The 18,082-nt window shown below is 36.6% G+C and overlaps 1 protein-coding gene across 3 annotated transcripts in view; it reads right to left on the reverse strand.

The window, feature by feature from the left end:
- Positions 1–18,082, reverse strand: part of LOC106058134 (integral membrane protein GPR155-like) — a 43,494-nt gene that overhangs the window by 23,582 nt on the left and 1,830 nt on the right. Inside the window, exon 1 of one of the 3 annotated variants that reach the window (XM_056026481.1) lies at positions 8,166–8,319. The exons of 1 other annotated variant lie outside the window; for it this stretch is intronic. The gene's annotated coding sequence lies outside the window, so the exon portion shown is untranslated. Of the gene's footprint in view, positions 1–2,839; positions 3,007–8,165; positions 8,320–18,082 lie in introns of those variants that run through there. One more of the 3 variants, XM_056026508.1, reaches the window with a different exon arrangement.

Below are 18,082 nucleotides of genomic sequence, written 5' to 3' on the forward strand. Positions count from 1 at the left end.
TTCTTAGTAAAGCTGTGATGAAGTGATACAAGTAATGAAGTGGTAGACTAGAGTAACACCTTCAGTAAAAATAAGCTAAAAACGTTTATTAGCTGGACGAAGGAGGAGGCACGATCGTATTTATTATTATTATTATTATTTTTGGTAGTTGGTGGGAAAGCCACTATTAAAAGTATGAGAAACATTGTTTTAGGTCTGCGCTCTTCTTACTGGAAAAACTATCAACCTTGACGTTAAACGTGAGAAAAAGTGATATATATATATAGGCCTATGTTTTTCAAATATTTAAAATATTTTATAACGACTGGATCTAATTTAGGCAGAAACTTATAGTAAATATATACATATTAATTGTGCACTAATTACAAACATTAGTTTGGGTAATGTAAAGCGATTGGTCATTGTGCTGGCCACATGACACCTTCATTATGTTAAACGTCAGGCATAGAAATTAATAACTTTTAAATATAATCTGCCATAAAAATCGCAAGGTCAGTAAGGGGTATTTATACTTTACTTGTTTTTTCTTAAATTCTTATGCCATCTATGATAGTAAAGTTAAAGTAAAGTTTCCCCTTTCAGACCTTGCGATCTGTGGTTAGCAGTGTGCCAGTACAACCGCATTTGCTTTCCCTGTCTTTAACCTTTGTGGACTTCTAAAAAGCATTTGAGAGTGTTGACACCAAATAAATTCAGCAGTATTATCCATAATCAATACCAAGACTCCAAATAATCTTAAGATACTACAATGGAAAGCTGACAAACTCCTTCGAAATGAAGACAAGACAACTAGAAGATCCGGATTTCGCATACGATATCTGCCTCTTAATTGTCACATAAACTACAACACGTTCGGGCAAAATTAAACAAGTTCGCAGAAGACTTGAAAATCAATAATAAGAAAAACTGAGGTGATGCAGAATTAAAAACACCCAAGATACACCACTACAGCTCCAAGGAGTAAACCTATTATAAAACGACAACTTTGTGTACCTAGGAAGCATCATAAACAGATGCTGGAGTAAACGTAGGTAAATATATAAAAAATGTGCTAAATCTAGTTTCAAAATACCAAAGTTTGCAGCATCATTATGCAAAAATAGTACGTGGATACAGGCATATATATGACTTCTAAACAAAAGTCATTCATAACACAGAGATAAAGAATTTAAAAAAAAGTGAAAGAAAAAAAAGTCTAATTGCACAATTTTTGTTTTGTATACAAGAAAAAAAAAATAAAGCACCAATAAATATTTGAAAAAAAAAAAATATATATAATTAAAGGCATAGACCAGGGGTTGACTGGCTATATGGGCATTCGGGCAAATCATCTTTTTTGAAATCACGTCTGTATAAGGGCGGCATGGTGGTCACTATAAGGCGCGTATTAAATTAAATTAAAGCTTTTATAGTATTCTCTTAAAAAGGGTCCCTCTGAGCGACGTTTTTTATACTCACTGTATACATGTGTACAGCTATCGATACATTATCAGACTTAACATAATGATTTTGAGGACAGGTAGACCTAGAATTCATGGATGTCCACCATATAATATAGACCCACAATTTATGGGCTGAATAAAATAGAAATGCCAGGGCCGATTATGACACCCAGTCCGCCTATGGCCTAGCCTCTTGCTCGTGAGTGTGAGCTGTATGCCCTATAGTTTATATGTTACAAGAGCGTCTTACAATTAAGCATATATTTACAGTAAAAATAAATCTGCTTTATATTTTCGAATTCTGATATTTACATTTCTTGAAAGCTTACGAACCCCGTTATAAAAATACGCCTTTTGAATAAATGGGACATCAATTTAAATTTATATATTTGTAAGAATGTATGTAGGCCCTATTATGATCTCCCACAAGATACACAAATATTATTTTGTTTGCATTTCTCCTTCTTCTCTATCTCTCGCTCTTCCACCTCTCTCCCTTTCTCTCTCTTATCTAATTCTCTCTTTATTCTTTCATTCTTCTTACTTTCACCTTTCCTCTCTTTTCTCTATCTCTTCTCTTTCTAAAAAGAAATGTTGTTTTTAAAAATATAAATAGGACATAAAAATAAAGTCTTTTTTATATTTCAGACGTAAATCTCAATTCTTTATGTGGTTAACGAGAGAGAGAGAGAGAGAGAGAGAGAGAAAGGTTGGGAGAGTGTGGATAAGTAGATATAGACTATGAATGAAAAAGAATTTGTGAACTCTCCAAAGTCTAGTGAAACAGCAAAAAGAAATAAACACATTACAAAATAAATTATAATAATCATATTTTGCGAATGATAATACATATTTCCATATACGACTCTCCCTCTCTTTACTCGTCATCTTCTTGCATACATTTTACATTGTAAACTTTGACCTGTGACGAAGGTATACATTTTTTTTCCTCATCGTGGTGCCCTCGTGAAAATGTCCATCAGAGGAGATATATAGAAAAAGGGAGGTAAACCGTGCAGTTGAGAGAAATGGCAGTGATTATGCGGTGCTTTCCCTTTTATAAGCGTTTTTCTTTTTAATTATTTTTGTTTCATTTTGCTTGTCACTGTTAAACGAGTTTGTAAGTTGTTTTTATCGTTATCCTAATAATGTAAACGTTCAAGTTGTGTGAACTTTGTGTTTGTTATTTGGTTTATTATATATTTATTGGGTGTCCCTTCACAATTCAAGATTACCATATTTAGCTCAAATCTCCTGCCGGACGTGAGGCGGGAAGGCGGAGGACAGGGCTCGAACCAGGGACTATCGAGACCGTTGAACAACATTTCAGAGCGCATACCACACGACTAGCCAGCCATACACATTGAACTTGTATGTCCCCCCCCCCTTTCACTCACCTTAGTTTCATCGACAGTAAAGACAGTTCTACGAGGAACGTAGATCTAAAACTAACAACTCTACGAGGAATGTAGATCTAAAACTAACAACTCTACGAGGAACGTAGATCTAAAACTAACAACTCTACGAGGAATGTAGATCTAAAACTAACAATCAAGCACAAAATAAATAAATAAATAAATAGACAAATTGAAGAGTAGTGATAATCAATGACACTGCAAGAATAACAATAATAAGTCATATAGGCCTTTTATACTATCATCTCTCAATATATAGGGGCATGATGTTGGGGAAAGTATAACTGAAAATAAAGTCATTAATAATTGCAAGATCTAGCACAAAGTAGGCCAGTGTAAACTTTACACTATCGACAGTGTAATAAATGAACTCTTTGGCCTGGTTAAGAGTGAACTGCTATCAAATTGGTTAAGTTATCAGCAATATGCATCTATAATATTGCAAATCATCGCGCATTGTATTATAGTTTATTTTATCAAAACTAGCGACAGTTGAAACTGCTTAGTAATTGCACTCGTGCTGCCAAACGCTTATGACGCTGATGTAAATGTAGGCTTCTGATATCAGTTGAAGCGACGTGTTGTCAAATAGTAGGCTACTGAATGGTCTTTCTTGGCCGACAGGAGATTCCCTTTATTTATCAGTCATTTCCATAACATTTGAGGATCATTTTGTAGTTCTTTCCCTTGAAAGATTCGATGCAAGCTAAACCAAAATCATCACGAACTTATATATACCTACTTTCCAATTGATTGTCGAAATTCGACATGCAATGAAGTTCTACTACTTTCACATGAGAATCATGCGGGCGAGAACGCGTCTCCAAATTGGCCTTTGCAGCAACAAGAACTGCCCCATGAGATTATCCATAGTCGACTGAAAGCGGCCAAAAAAATCGAAATTCGGAAATATTTCATTTACCAGTAAGGGTGTTAATTCGGTTCTAAGAACTAAACGAAATGTTTAGACTTAGTTAAGCAATCTAGTTACGTGGCTTGTATAAATGAATAATGCTATTTGTACATAAAACCTATATGAATGTCACATTTATGTCATATGTAAATAAATATATGTTGCGTCAATTGTTTCTCACTTTAATTGATAAAATTACTTTGACTAAGATATTTAACTATGAACGCTGGGGATTTAACAGTATACTCTAAACACAGTAATTGTCTTTGTTTAGTTTTCGATATTTAAGGCTCGGGTAGATTATTTAAACAATAACAAAAAGTAATATAGAAAATGAAAAAAGATAAGGTGAAATAGCAAAGATACCAGAGAGAGAGAGAGAGAGAGAGAATTTTGTTAGCTACATTTAACTTGAGATATAGTTTACCCAATAATCAAGAAAAGCTGTCGATATCTGCATCTATAGATCTATAGATAAGGAAATGAGAAGGCTGACACACTCGCCAAGTGTGGGAGAACAAACACACAATTAAACATTACACCCTATCCAGAAGAAATGAAGAAACGAATAGGGAATAAACTAAATGAGAAATGGACAAGCTCTCATCCCAATCACAAGAAAGATGATGCCTATTAGGGTAATGTGGGACAAAATGCCCCCCCCCCCTTCTATGGCCTGTTAAAGTTGGTTATTATTGTATTTGTAGCTTAAAATTTATTTTTCAAGTAGTGCAATATGTCTACTTTACAAATTAGTTTTTAAAATGATTTTGTGTCAAGGCATTTAAGAATTATTGCATAAAATTTAAGAAGTTGAAAAAGGGTCCTTTTACCCCACACCCTGGACAAAAAGCCCCTCCATGAGGCTTCTTACCCCAAGAGCAAAATTATGGAAAATAAAGTTTTTTATTGACTTCTTAGATGCTTTTTATGTTACTGTGTATATATTTATACATGAAATATTGCTTTTAAAATAGTTTTAGGCCAAACATTTTTCCAATTTACATATTTTTCACCTCATAGATGCTTATGTTTTTGTGTTTAAATTCATAGATGTAATTTTGTTTTCAAATAATTTAAGTTTGTAAACAAGATTTATAAAAGATAATTGATTAAACAAAGTATGCCGAAGCAAAATTAATGAAACTTAAGAACCTTCAAGATGATTTAATAAAGTATTTTCACCTGAATGCATCAATGTGTTTGTGTATGTAATTATATTATGAACAAGGTAAACAAGGTAAAGGATATAAAAACATAATAAATGTAACAAACAAATTTGAAAAGTATAAGTGAAATATTTAATAATTATACATATAATTTAAGTTAGTTATTCATCTTCACAGCTGATGATCCCAAAATTTTTTCTTCTAAGCCTTGAGTGCTATTATGTAACCAAAGATGACAATTTTAACATTGAATTCAACTTTGTCAACTAGTTTCTTTATAGTAGGTCTCAAAGCAGCTACTACAAGGAGTAACAAAGCTTCTAAAATTTTGAGGCTTTGGTATCCAGCCAACAAAGTTATAAGCTATCACAACAAGATCAACGTTTAATCTTTCGACTCAGAACCGGACACAACAGAATGAGACAACATATATAGGCCTACCGGAAGCTCAAAATTGGAACCAGTAAAATCTGCCCATGTGAAGTGTCAACAGAGAATACTGACCATGTCCTTCAAAACTGTTGTCTTTACCATGAGGCCCGTACAAGACACTGGCTCCAAAACATCCCAAATAGAAAGAAAACAAATGGAGAGCTCTCTGATTTGGAAACCACTACGCAGTTCATCTGATATATTGGTCTAGTCATCTGAACACTCCAACATACAAATGAGAACGAGGAAGAAGATCTATAGATGTATAGAGCTAGATTCCAGATACAAATATACCAGAGAGAGAGAGAGAGAGAGAAAGAGAGAGAGAGAGTATTTTGTTAGCTACTATTAAATTGAAATACAGTTTACTCAAGTATCAAGAAAACCTGTCTAAATAATTACTAAATATACATATAAAGATCTATAGATATATCATGGGCGTAGCCAGGATTTTTTTTCGGGGGGGGTTTTGGGGGGGGGGGTATTTTTTTCTCCCCCCCCCCCCCGCGAATTTCTTTTTTATATGTATTTATGTGTGTGTGTGTGTGTGTAAATAATCTTTATTGCATTCTGACCCTTCATTATTTCGGAAGACGTTTATTGTGCCCTAGAATAGGTTTTTCCATGAGTTAGTGGAAAAATTGTAGATTCCCCGCCAATACTAGCAAGGGGGTCTGGGGGAGCGCTAGGAGCTCCCCCAGCGCGGGGCGAAGCCCCGCCGCCAAGCACTATTTCTGATATTGAAAGCCAACAAAATGCATATTCTGAGGTATCTACAGTGCATTTTTCTGCTGTTAAAAAGTTTTATTTCAAAAACCTAATGTGCTATTCTTACTGACTTAGACCCTCCCGCGCCGTTTGGCGCATTTGCCTTCAAGCTGTTTTCATAAAATTGTAAATTCTCTGCCATTACTAGCAATGGGGTCTGGGGAGCGCTAGCGCGGGGCGAAGCCCCGCCGCCAAGCACTATTTCTGGTATTGAAAGCCAACAAAATGCATATTCTGAGGTATCTACACTGCATTTTTCTGCTATTAAAAAGTTTTATTTCAAAAACCTAATGTGCTATTCTTACTGACTTAGACCCTACCGCGCCGTTCGGAGCATTTGACGTCAAGCTGTTTCCATAAAAATCTGTCACTGGTAATGTCTGAAGCCTCTTCCCACCTGCCATGAGGACCTCAATGAATGAGTGGCGTCAAGTTGTACTAGGATATCATTGCAACTCTTCTTATGCGTAACTCATTTTGTCGGAGAACATGTCCCGCAAACCTCATGCGTCGCTCTCTCACAATCTTACTAAAGGGTCGACTCCTAGTTCGGCATAGGATTTCCTTGATTTAAACCCGATCTCTATAACTGACTACTAAAATCTGTCTTAGCCATCTTTGTTGAGCCACATTTAGTGTTTTTCAATTTCGGCAGATGACTATTCACTACAGATTATTAAGGGAGCCCTGCCACTGGTAAAATGTGTAACCAGTCTTGAATACGCTCTTGGAATTACGTGACTGTAGTTTGCTTTAGATTTTATATCGAAAAGAGAAGTTTTGTCGTCAAAATCATCTGTTGGGGGTTTTCCACCTCAAAATGCTCTGTAGAGGGATCTTAAACTCAAAACCATCTGGAGGGGTTTTAAACTTTAAACAAACGCCCTCTGTAGAAGAGGGGTTTAAACTCAAAACCCCTTTTGGCAACGCTCATAGCATTTTGAGTGCGTAATTTGCTTTTTTTCTTACACTGAAGATGTATTTTTTAGCCTCAAACCCCCTGGCGGGGGGTTTAAACTCAAAACCCCTTTGGCTACGTTCATAGATTTTAGTGTGAGTAATTTGCTTTTATTTATATTGAAGAGGTACTTTTTAGCTTCAAACTCCACTTAAGGGGAGTTTAAACTCAAAACCCCTTTGACTACACTCAAAACATTTTGAGTGTATAATTTGCTTTGTTTTTATTATTAAAGAGGTATTTTTTTTACCTTCAAACCCCGCTGAAGTGGGGTTTAAACTAAAAACTAAGTCAAAACCCATTTAGCTACGCTCATAACATTTTGAGTGTGTAATTAACTTTTTTTTTTATATTGAAGAGGGGGTTTATCGTAAATTTTGGAGGGGGTTTTAAAATAAAAATCTCCCTTAACTGTGCTCTTGAAATTAGGGGATTTTCGTTTGCATTTTTGTTTTGTTTTGTTTTATAGAAGAGGGGGGGGGGGTTAACTGCAAAAACCACAAGTAGGGGGTTTAAAACTGAAAACCCCTAGTAGGGGGTTTTAAACACAAAACCCCTAGTAGGGGTTTTTAAACTCGAACCCCCCTGGTAGGGGGTTTTAAACTCAAAACCCCTTGGTAAGGGGTTTTAAACTCAATACCCCATTGGTTGTGCTGGGACAATTGATGGTTTAGTATTAAAATCTCAACTTAAATAAACAAAATCAAAGCAAAAAATCATTCACTAAATTCCGATCCCCCCCCAAGGGGGGGGGGATTTCATTTCGGGGGGGGTTTGAACCCCAAACCCCCCCCCCTGGCTACGCCCATGAGATATATACATCTGGATTCCAGAATCTATGCACTTTTGAGACCAGAGAAAAAGAAAGACAAATATACTTTCTATAGTCTAACGTTTCTAAACCTTTAAAACCTTAAAATAAATTTATTGTATCTTGATTTTATCCGATTGTACGAATGCAATAAACAATAACAACAAAACGTTGGACGCTTGTGGTAGAGCCTACATTAAATATTAAGTAAACAAAAGCATACATTGAAAGTAGAGGAAGAATTAGTAAACATTTACCTCTATAAAGTAAATCTCTACAAATTGTCCTTTATTTATCCCTGTCCGCAGGACAACTGAGGTCAACAAACCATCATTCTTGTATTGGTGTCAACGGTGCACCGGGGTAACGGTTAGAATACAAAGTGTGTGTGTGTATGTGACTGGATGTGTGCGCATATGTATATGTGCGCGCGCCTTCGCTTAGAAAATCTTCTTATCCAGACTTAACTGAAAAACATTAAGGGTCTATTCTGGATAGTTTGGATATCGTGTGGGTACCTTGTAGGTATAATATGGGTAGGCTATAATCAGGGTATGTTGTGGTTAGATGATGAGGTATTTTCTCAGGTATGTTATGTTTTGGGTACATTTGAAGCATATCGATTAATTAACGTGCTGACGCTAAAATCAAATTATTCCTTTCTTTCTTTTTACAAACGCACAATTTATTAGAAGAAGTGAAAGTCCTCTCTTTATGACGATGTGACCACCATTGTGTTTGAAGACCACTATGTAGCTGTAAACTTCTAAGGGCATTCATTTTTCTTTTACTTTCACTATATATTAAAATGTGCTTAGAACAAATGCATCAATAGATCGATCTAAGGGCAATTAGTTGGCCGACAACTACTACCTTTATTTTCTCTTGTTTAAGAAATCAATATGTCAACAAGTACCTAATTAAATCAGCGTAGCAAGGTCACGGTTAAAGCAACCATTATACAAAAAAATACAGATCTATGTATACTTTAATTTAAAAATAAACTGTTGTATTTGTATAAATAAATTACATAAATACATTTAAAATTGTTAAATTTAAGAAAAACAAAGTCCTTTTATTTCCAAATGTAAGACTCAGCTAAGCACTCGTCATGGATTATTAACTGAATAGAACATTTTGACCTAAAATCCCTAACAAACAACTAAAATACTTGCCCTATATGTATTTAACCAGAAATACTAATTAAATCAATAGATTTTGCCTTGTCGATTATTGTTTCAGAGGGATCGCAAGTCTTCGCAGTAAAGGCTATGTATGCCCTCGAATACATTCCTCCAACAAACTTAAATATATCAAAGTGTTTGAAACTTAATTTCCTTTAAGCAAAAGTAAGTGGGATAAAAAAAAAAAGAACAATATCTTAAAATTATCGCTAACTAGCTAGATCTAAATATCCAGACTGACTAGCAGAAGTCTCAAATTCGCTGCAACCCATATTCACCGCTGTCTTCCATCACCACTTCCAGGTCAGTTAGGTCATTTGCATAAATAGTTTGAAGTGTGACATTAACGTCATGACGACAATGTCGCAATGAACGATGAAGCAACATAAGGACGTCTCGGAAACAAATAGGACGTCTCGGAAACAATCAAGGGCCCCTGTCTGTGAGTAAGAGAAACGCTGGCGGCAAGTCTTTGATCACGTCACGGTTTAGGTTTCACGCTCCAGTTATCGTAATTCGCCAAAACCTTTTTTTTTCCTGTTTAAAACCAATAACTGTTTTTGTTTTCTTTCTAGTGTGTCTCGTAGGAAGAAAGAAGCGAACAAATGAGAACTCCAATAGACTTTACATTGTTACGTAGAGTATTCCTTTTTCCGTTACGAGCTTTTAGTTCTAGTGTTACGGCAAGAAGCTTTAAGAAATGTTTTCTCAATGTATTGAAGTTCATGTTTGTGAAATGTGACGTTTCGAATTTCTCGAGAATTAATTGAAGTATTTTAAAAAATAAATAAACCAAATCCTAGTGTCTTTGAATTTGCAGTCTGATGACAAAAAAAAAAAACTACGTGCATAATAGAGATTGCTTTTACATCAGGATAGGCACTATTTTTGTACATGTTTTGAGGGCCACAAGAAAGTCCTATGGTCGACCGTATTCTATCTTCCATGATAATTACAATGTTCCAGCATTTTGGTATTTAAATCACCGGATGATTGAGCACTTAGTTAATAACAAGTAAGTGCTAGTCATATGGGCTATGAGCTTATTCGTGATGGAATCAAGCCCCCCCCCCCCCAAAGTTCTTTTACCCGAACCATGAAAGTAAAGGCCGATAGCTATGGGCTGGCAACATATCACGTTTTTTTACTGTTGGGCTACAGAACAACTCAAAAGGGTACCCCGTCAAAATAGCGCTGACAAAATAGCGCGAACAAAAAAGCGCCGACAAAATAGCGCAGAAAAAAAAATTTTTTGTTATTTTGAAAGAAATACTTTAGATATCGTAAAATATGAATAGAGCCAATATTTTTTTTTGTTTTAATATTATCATTACTTTAGATATTTTAAAACATAAATGTGAAATAAAAAATGAATAATTTCAAAATATAGCACAAATTTACATTATAAAAGTGTAGTTCGAAAACAAGCAAAGATGCTTGTCAAATTTACACACACACACACACAAACTTTCACAAAGTTAAATTGTAGAAAATGTCACGTTGAAATTCCATCACTGGCTTGTTACCGTACATTGGTAATATATCTTCAAGTCGTCTGTTAAGTTGGAGGTACTTTGTCTTGCTTGCAGCTTTACTTCGTTCGCCAGCATTGTACTTCAGAATCTTGTTCTCAGTGTTCTGTTCTCTGAGGAAGTGAGAGATTAACTTGTAGACATCAGCGCGATTACCGTCAATAGACAGTTGAAAGGCATGGTGCCATCCCTCCACTGAATTGTTTGTTCGTGGTAGAGTGTCCTGCACACGATCTCTAACATTCCATTATGCTATCGGAAATCTTGGAGTCACTCTGCGGTTTCGTCTCTGGCGACCAATTTGATATCTATTTCATGGTGTTAGACAAAGACGGACAGGAAATAGCAAAATCAGAGATTGAATTGTTCGGTCACTGCCTAAGATTAAACAAACGTTTGGCGAGATAAGAAATATGATCGCCATCTTAACTAATTCTGACACACCTAAGTTTGCCAATGTTGCGGCCAAAGATGCTGCAGATTATAGTATAACACACTTTTGTATTTTCCTATCCTAATTACTAATAATTCGGTACTTTCATATACATCATATGTAAGTCCGCGCTATTTTGTCTTGCGCTATTTTGTCGGGAAATTTCGAGCTATTTTGTCGGCGCAATTTTGTCGGCGCTATTTTGTCCGCGCTATTTTGACGGGTCACCTCTCAAAAGACCTCAAAATCTTGAATCTGTTGGGAAACACAACTGAACCTTACCTGCCCAACAGAAGTCTCGAATCTTTCTTTGATATTACGCCACATACTTACACAATATCCAATATAAATTCTACAGTGGAACCTCGATATACGAGTTTAATTCGTTCCCCAGACCAGAGCTCGTAGGTCGTATTACTCGTATCTCAAACGAATTTTTCTCATATAAAATAAAGTAAACCCGATAAATTGTTTCTAACCCAATCTAAAGTCCCAAAGTGACCTAAATGCTGAAAAAGACTTGTTATAAATTAATAAATGTACATGAAACACGTAGACATAAACAGTAAAATAAATAATGAAATGAGAAATGCAGAAAAGAGATGAATCAAATGTCTGTAAAGAAAATGGTCAATGTACAGAATAGTATCTGAGTGGCTGACCACTGCGGCTGAGTGCGGGTGAGGAGGAGGGAGCGAGGGCTAAACAAAACACCACTGCTTCGTGTCGATGGATAGCATTCTCGTCTTCGTGTCATTGGACTTTGCACTTACGTTCATTTTCTTGGGACCCATGATGCACAAGAATAACTCCGATTCAAATCACTCACAACTCGCTAGCTAGAACACTCACACTACTAAGACGAGCCTTTGTTAAGCGCTGTGATACGTGCCATGGGTCGAGGTCATGGTGTACCCACACTCTGCTGTATTTGTCCAAGTAGTGGCTGGAGGCAACTTCTCCCCATTTTCCCGCGCTGGTTCCTACTCCGAGGGAAAACGGAAAGATTCGATTTCGCACGATCATCGCCGATAGGTTTTCGCTCGACTCGTAACTCGAACTGTCGCACGTAAAACGAACAAAAATTTCGCTCTCGACGCTGCTCGTATCTCAAATTACTCGTATGTTGAGCAGCTCGTATCTCAAATTACTCGTATATTGAGCAGCTCGTATCTCAAATTACTCGTATGTTGAGCAGCTCGTATCTCAAATTACTCGTATGTTGAGCAGCTCGTATCTCAAATTACTCGTATGTTGAGCAGCTCGTATCTCAAATTACTCGTATGTTGAGCAGCTCGTATCTCTAATTACTCGTATGTTGAGCCGCTCGTATCTCAAATTACTCGTATGTTGAGCAGCTCGTATCTCTAATTACTCGTATGTTGAGCAGCTCGTATCTCAAATTACTCGTATGTTGAGCAGCTCGTATCTCTAATTACTCGTATGTTGAGCAGCTCGTATCTCAAATTACTCGTATGTTGAGCAGCTCGTATCTCAAATTACTCGTATGTTGAGCAGCTCGTATCTCAAATTACTCGTATGTTGAGCAGCTCGTATCTCAAATTACTCGTATGTTGAGCAGCTCGTATCTCAAATTACTCGTATGTTGAGCAGCTCGTATCTCAAATTACTCGTATGTTGAGCAGCTCGTATCTCTAATTACTCGTATGTTGAGCAGCTCGTATCTCTAATTACTCGTATGTTGAGCAGCTCGTATCTCAAATTACTCGTATGTTGAGCAGCTCGTATCTCAAATTACTCGTATGTTGAGCAGCTCGTATCTCAAATTACTCGTATGTTGAGCAGCTCGTATCTCAAATTACTCGTATGTTGAGCAGCTCGTATCTCGAGGTTCTACTGCATTGGGTTTGTGTTTAGCTCTTGATTATACAAATTAAGCCGATGTTCTTCCAGAGAGTAAAAGTAAAAAGTTCCTAAACCAGTAAATTTCGGGTAGGAGGGGCTCGTTACTCTTAGCTGGCTACCCATCTAGGAGAAGGAAAACTCTGAATTCAAACCTCCACTGCTTTGCAGCTATACCCAATCATGGGAAAGGCTTCGGGAGTCAACCCTGATGAAAAATAAGAAGCTGTTGACCTAAATGTAGTTTGCAGCATACATTGCTACACCCTGGCAGAGCCTGCGACGCCGCTGATCCCAAACTGTATCAGCACTTGCCATTCCTTTGTGTGAAAAGGGGGGGGGGACCTGCTGTGTGGGCGACATTGTTCAGACCATAGCAAATGCCCAGGTATTCATCTTATTTTTATGAAATGATGTATGATCGCTTCGCAACTGAGGAAGACCCTATATAATTCCAGAGAAAGTGTAAAAGCTATTTTGTCCCTTGTCATACAGAGTAAACAAATATTACATGTATGTTTTGCTACCAGCAGCTTCAATTTAGATTTTAGGGCAAACTTGAACACAGTCTCTAACAAGTTCTCGCAATTACAATTTAAATTGCATTACAATTGGTCATGGCATATAAAGATGGTTCCCACCAATGAATGTGTAATAAAAAACAAACAAACTAGGAAAGAGCGATCTACTTGGCAGGGAGTTTCAGCCATTGTGGCAAAGAAAATAGTTAATACCAAAGGTAACATATAAGCAAAAAAAAAAAATATTTAAAAAAAAAAGCTACTTATGTCTCAAATATAATCGACCTTTCAAAGAAAAGATTCGACTCCACACTGCTCTTCATACATATAGAAAATGGGATTGTGTTAATCTTCGTTTACTTTTGTAAAACTTCATGTAGATCTATTAGGTTGCGCAAGTTATAGGCCTACTTTTATTTTTTAAACCAGGATAACATTTTAGAATGTTTTAGACTGAAGCAAGAACATGAGAGTTCCAAAGAAAGAACATGAGAGTTCCAAAGAAAGAACATGAGAGTTCCAAAGCAAGAACATGAGAGTTCCAAAGAAAGAACATGAGAGTTCCAAAGCAAGAACATGAGAGTTCCAAAGAAAGAACATGAGAGTTCCAAAGAAAGAACATGAGAGTTCCAAAGAAAGAACATGAGAGTTCCAAAGAAAGAACATGAGAGTTCCAAAGCAAGAACATGAGAGTTCCAAAGAAAGAAATCATTTGGACGTTTGGTGCTTTGAAAGTTGGCGCGACTAAGAGTCGAGAGTCAACATCTCACGACCAACAAATTATGCTCCTATTAGATCTAATACTGTTTGATCGGACTTTCTTTCACGCAAAAAGCAATTTGTCAACCATCTAATTTTATTAGTTTTAACGGATGAGTGAGCAACGGAGCCAACAAATTAATAAGTTGGATTTTTGCAAAAAGAGAAAAAAAAAAGGCTTCTAAAACGTTTTGAATAGTCAGTTCACGGAGCAGAGTCAAAGAGGCTTTTTTGTTCTCTGTTGAAGACTCCATTCTGTTCTCTTAGATCATGCTTTAAATTGTGCCAGAGAAATCAGCCATAAAAAAACAGTTTCTCAAAAAGTCATTTATTGTATTGACGTATGGATATTAGATGAATGGACGATAAGATCTTCAAAAAACTGTTTCCTCATTTCATTTTTTCGAAGCCTACTGGGGAAATTGCCACAGTGTTAAAAGGACACGACCGCAATAAAGGCGAGGGAAGAAAAAAAAAGCAAATGTCAGTAACAAAAACAACAACCGAACTTTCCATTCTTGACATGCCGCTGTATGCTGGCGAGAGTGGACTGATTAGGCCACGGGAAGAGAACACGTTAAATCGCTGGTGGAAACGATCACATTCTAATCAACACAGCCCACTCAAAACTTTGTTGCCAATTTCCATTCTGCGAGCCGCGGACCGTGGCCCCGTGTTTGTCTGCCGTGGACTCCCCACGTGACCGACGAGTGCGCGCATCCGGACCGAAGATCTTTGAGGGGGCTTTTTGTGATACCTCTTCACACCGACCCAGTCACGGGGGCGTCACGACCGCCACGTGACGCGGGTGGCGGCTCCCGTCGTAAAGGTTTGTTGTGTAATCTCGACTAGTGTTGTCGTGACATGGCCGGCGCATGTAGCACATATTCATGGGGTAAGCCCCGGCACTAGTCTCTTTTCTTTTGATGACACTATCCCTACCAATAACCCACAAAGAAATTATGTTCTTACTAATGGCAACATGTTTTGTTCTTGTCTCCCTTGTTTGCTTTAGAAAATAATGAACCTATCGTCCAAGATCGATACGTCCCTGATGCAATTGATGGCTATCTCTTGGTTGACACAACCAAAGTCAAGTGTTAGTTAGTCGCCACTAAGCTACCATGCCTCCGGAGCTGTTAGTTAAAACAAAAAGGTTGAAAAAAGCCGACATTGAACAAGGGTGATGGCGAGAACAGATAAATACACACTCGAGTGAACTTTTAGGTCAGTGGATACAGTCAACTCGTACTAAGTCGCAAATTGTGTTCAAATAGGTCAACTCAAATCAATGAAATAAGACTAAGAAATACTAAACAAAAAAAAAAAACCATGATGAATTGTACGCGCTTGAAACAAGAGATAGAGAGAGAGACAGAGAGAGAGAGACACAGAGAGAGAGAGAGAGAAAGAGAGAGAGAGAGAGGTTGCTTACAGAGATGGGGCAAATGATGAAAATCTCGCACCAATATTATTTAAGCCTTTTCCGCAAATTTTGCGCCTCTATTCAAGTCAGAACTTAATGGAGGAACCTGAACGCTGATCTCAAAAACGGCTAAAACAATTTATCTAGAAATTTAATAGTTGATGTATATTTCTGATAAAAGAATTACTAGCTCGTTGGCCACACAGGGAAAACTCTAGTTTGACAGTTATCATTTTTCAAGTAAAAAAATAAAATAAAATACACTAAATTTGACTAGAGGTCTACGTCTACCGTCTAGGTCTATATCCAAATATCGGTTTTTGAAAGGACTTTCGAGTTGAATTGAATTGACTTTCGATTTCGGGAATTTCCGAATGGAGGCTTTTCTGACGGAAGATTTTTGTTCAGGAAAATTTTGCGCATCGTCTTCTAAGTCTAGATGTAAATGGTTATCATTGGAATTTTATAAAGTGTACTAGATCTAGACATGCGCTAACCAGGATTCTTTCTCGAGGATAAGGGGAAGGGGGCTGGGTAAACAAAAATGTTCTATTGTTTTTCAATATAACATTCATTCGTTTTTAAGAGAAAAACAATCGCTCTATAAGTTGCATAAAAGAGGTATTGTCTTTTAAAGAAAAGTATTTTAAATGTTTTTCTTGTTAAATAAATCAATTGACATCAGTGTTTATAATAGTGGTGCTCCTATAACACAGCCGAAACCAAAATGCTCGTATTTTTTTTTTTTTTTTTTTTTTGAAGTGCGAATATAAAATAAAGGTAGAGAAAAATGTTTAGAAATTTTCTTTTCCCGTTTTCTTACGCCTCTGAATATTTATTCGATCCTAATTATTTAAGATTGAATATATTTGTACAATTTAACAGCTGTCAGTAAAAAAAAAATGATGGAAACAAGTTTTGATTGAGTGCAGACTGTAAAGGCTATAGCCGCTGGTATTCAAGTCGTGCAACTACTTTTTGATTGAACTGCACTGCAATTGCATCGGGTTGAAATGAGTCTGCACGTCAAAAAAACGTACCCTCTAGAAACCTCACACAAAAGGTATTTAAATATGAAGCTGGTACTGAAACAGTTTTAAAAATACTCCCTCCCCCCCCCCCTCCCTTTATTTTTTTTTGCAACCTCCATTTTTTTTTTTCTGAAGAATCTTTCACTGCATTCTCAACTAACTTCAGCCTATTCAAACAATCTTCCTTTGGACTGTTGTTTTGTCCTGAGTGTTCCGACTGCTCAATGTACTAAACCGGCCCAGAATAGTACTTGTAGTACAGACTTGGGACAAAGAAATGTCACGGGGCTAACAAGAACATGGCATCATTGCGGAAAGTTTTTTTCTCTCTTGTACACCCCCCTCTGAAGTTTTAGTTTTTTGATTTGGACAATGTAGATCTTGTAAAGCTACTGAATCAAAAGTAACAGCTTTTTTCTCTCGTATATGCTTTTGCAAATGTTTATAAAATCAGCACAATTATTTTAAATGATTGGTCACCTTGAATCAATGAGCATATTTTAAATATTATGAAATCGAAATTGACATTATTCTTGTTACTAGCAAGATAAAACTACGTAAAACAGTTCGGAAGACAATACCTAACAGTGGCTTGCACTTCTTGTTTAAAACAGTTCGGAGGACAGTACCTAACAGTGGCTTTTGTTTAAAACAAGAAAAACATTTAAAAAAAAAAACAGTTTTTAAAAAGACAATACCTCCATTATAGCCTACAACTTAAAATAAAATAAAAAATAAAATAATTTATACATTTGCTTCAAACAAGGATATCGAAACCACAATGTTGACACCGTGAAAGTGTGCATTTAACAAATGAGCCAACTGGACTTCGTACAATTACAATTATATAGTAGTAGTATCATTATATGGACATCTATATCTAATAGACCTAGACTTATTTAGATATAAAATGTTGAACATGTTTCGGATGTTCCTTCAGAGTTGAAGATAGTATACTTCCTAGCATGGGCGTAGCCAGGGGGGGGTGGGGGTTGACTGATTTTTTGCTTTGATTTTGTTTATTTTAGGTGAGATTTTAATACTAAACCATCCCTTGCCCCAGCGCAGCAAAGGGGGTTTTGAGTTTAAAACAATCCCCAAACTCCAAGAGCACAGTTAAGGAAGATTTTGATTTTAAAACCCCCTCCAAAATTTACGATAAACCCCTCTTCAATATGAAAAAAAAGCAAATTATGCACTCAAAATGTTATGATCGTAGCTAAATGGGCTTTGATTCAGTTTTAAGTTTAAACTCCCCTCCAGTGGAGTTTGAAGCTAAAAAATACATCTTCAATTAAAAAAAAAAGCAAATTACACACTCTAAAATCTGTGAGCGTAGCCAAAGGGGTTTTGAGTTTGTTTAAACCCCCCGCCAGCGGGGTTTGAAGCTAAAAAATACATCTTCAATTAAAAAAAAGCAAATTA

The sequence above is a fragment of the Biomphalaria glabrata genome, chromosome 1 (assembly GCF_947242115.1).
Source record: "Biomphalaria glabrata chromosome 1, xgBioGlab47.1, whole genome shotgun sequence".
In the NCBI taxonomy this organism is placed as follows: Eukaryota; Metazoa; Mollusca; class Gastropoda; family Planorbidae; genus Biomphalaria; species Biomphalaria glabrata.